The following is a 2,719-nucleotide window of genomic DNA, read 5'->3' as shown; positions in this document are numbered from 1 at the left end:
GTTGTTGAGCCTCCATGTATTTGTGAATTTTCTGGCACTCTGCCTATTATTGATTTCCAACATCATTCCTTTATGGTCCGAGAAAGTGTTGTGTAAGATTTCAATCTTTTTAAATTTGTTGAGACTTGCTTTGTGACCCAGCATATGGTCTATCTTTGAGAATGATCCATGAGCACTTGAGAAAAAGGTGTATCCTGCTGTTGTGGGATGTAATGTCCTATAAATGTCTATTAAGTCTAGTTCATTTATAGTAATATTCAGATTCTCTATTTCTTTGTTGATCCTCTGTCTAGATGTTCTGTCCCTTGATGAGAGTGGTGAGTTGAAGTCTCCAACTATTATGGTATATGAGTCTATTTCCCTTTTCAGTGTTTGCAGTATATTCCTCACGTATTTTGGGGCATTCTGATTCGGTGCGTAAATATTTATGATTGTTATGTCTTCTTGTTTAATTGTTCCTTTTATTAGTATATAGTGTCCTTCTTTGTCTCTTTTAACTGTTTTACATTTGAAGTCTAATTTGTTGGATATTAGTATAGCCACTCCTGCTCTTTTCTGGTTGTTATTTGCATGAAATATCTTTTCCCAACCTTTCACTTTCAACCTATGTTTATCTTTGGGTCTAAGATGTGTTTCCTGTAGACAGCATATCGAAGGATCCTGTTTTTTAATCCATTCTGCCAATCTATGTCTTTTGATTGGGGAATTCAGTCCATTAACATTTAGTGTTATTACTGTTTGGATAATATTTTCCTCTAACATTTTGCCTTTTGTATTATATATATCATATCTGATTTTCCTTCTTTCTACACTCTTTTCCATATCTCTCTCTTCTGTCTTTTTGTATCTGACTCTAGTGCTCCCTTTAGTATTTCTTGCAGAGCTGGTCTCTTGGTCACAAATTCTTTCAGTGACTTTTTGTCTGAGAATGTTTTAATTTCTCCCTCATTTTTGAAGGATAATTTTGCTGGATATAGGAGTCTTGGTTGGCAGTTTTTCTCTTTTAGTATTTTAAATATATCATCCCACTGTCTTCTAGCTTCCATGGGTCTGCTGAGAAATCTACACAAAGTCTTATTGGGTTTCCCTTGTATGTAATGGATTGTTTTTCTCTTGCTGCTTTCAAGATCTTCTCTTTCTCTTTGACCTCTGACATTCTAACTAGTAAGTGTCTTGGAGAACGCCTATTTGGGTCTAATCTCTTTGGGGTGCACTGCACTTCTTGGATCTGTAATTTTAGGTCTTTCATAAGAGTTGGGAAATTTTCAGTGATAATTTCTTCCATTAGTTTTTCTCCTCCTTTTCCCTTCTCTTCTCCTTCTGGGACACCCACAACATGTATATTTGTGCGGTTCATATTGTCCTTGAGTTCCCTGATACCCTGTTCAAATTTTTCCATTCTTTTCCCTATAGTTTCTGTTTCTTTTTGGAATTCAGATGTTCCATTCTCCAAATCACTAATTCTATCTTCTGTCTCTTTAAATCTATCATTGTAGCTATCCATTATTTTTTCTATGTTTGCTACTTTATCCTTCACTTCCATAAGTTCTGCAATTTGTTTTTTCAGTTTTTCTATTTCTTCTTTATGTTCAGCCCATGTCCTCTTCATGTCCTCCCTCAATTTATCGATTTCATTTTTGAAGAGGTTTTCCATTTCTGTTCGTATATTCAGCATTAGTTGTCTCAGCTCTTGTGTCTCATTTGAGCTATTGGTTTGTTCCTTTGACTGAGCCATATTCTCAATCTTTTGAGCGTGGGCAGTTATCTTCTGCTGCTGGCGTCTGGGCATTTATTCAGATTTCTCTTGGTGTTGGACCCAGCAAGGTTGTAATATTTTTCTGTGAAATCTCTGGGTTCTGTTTTTCTTATCCTGCCCAGTAGGTGGCGCTCGTGGCACACGTTTGTCTGCGGGTCCCACCAGTAAAAGGTGCTGTGGGACCTTAAACTTTGGAAAACTCTCGCCATCCTGGGGGTTCGCTAGCCGAAGCGGCTTGAGCCGGCCCGGGGTCCGAACACAGGGAGGGTGTCCGAACGCAGGGAGGGTTGCTGGTCGCTGCAGCCAGGGAAAGAGCCCGTCCGAATTTCCTAGTCGGCCCTGGGCAACAAGCATGGCGGGAGGGCGCCAGCGGCAGCGGCCCTCCCGAGAGAGTGCACGTTTCCCGGGAGTCACGGGGTCACCGTTCTCCGCGGCCTGGGGGTTTCCAATTCAATTCTCTCAGTTGGTCCGGGGGCTGCGCGTGGTGTGGGCGCCAGTCGCCTTGGTTTCAGGGGACCACCTCTCCAATTCTCCCAGCCGGCCCGGGAAGGGGGAAGGGAGTAACTCCGGCCGCTTGCCACCCCGCCCGGTAAGGCCCACGCGCCTCGGCGATCTCACCCGAGCTGCTTCTCTCAGCCAGCCAGCCATTCCAGGATGGGGTACGCTGTCTTTTTTATCTCTGTTGTGGCTTTGGGCGCTTTCTGTATCGTTTCTACTCCCCTAGTAGGTGTCCTGGAGAAGAAACTAAGATCCGCGCGTCTTACTAAGCAGCCATCTTCCAGGAAGTCTCATCTCAGTTTTAGTCTTTATTAAATATATTTATAAGTAAAGGAAAGGCAAAGATACAGATATAGCGGCCTTTCTATACTTCCCTGCTTTGCACAGGGATGAAGCAGCAGCTGCAGTGGGATCCCAAGAATAGAAACCTGTGCTATTTTGGAGGTTCACCCTGAAAGGGCTCCT

The sequence above is a fragment of the Tamandua tetradactyla genome, chromosome 19, assembly GCF_023851605.1.
Source record: "Tamandua tetradactyla isolate mTamTet1 chromosome 19, mTamTet1.pri, whole genome shotgun sequence".
In the NCBI taxonomy this organism is placed as follows: Eukaryota; Metazoa; Chordata; class Mammalia; order Pilosa; family Myrmecophagidae; genus Tamandua; species Tamandua tetradactyla.
Note: the sequence above shows the minus strand (reverse complement) of the source record.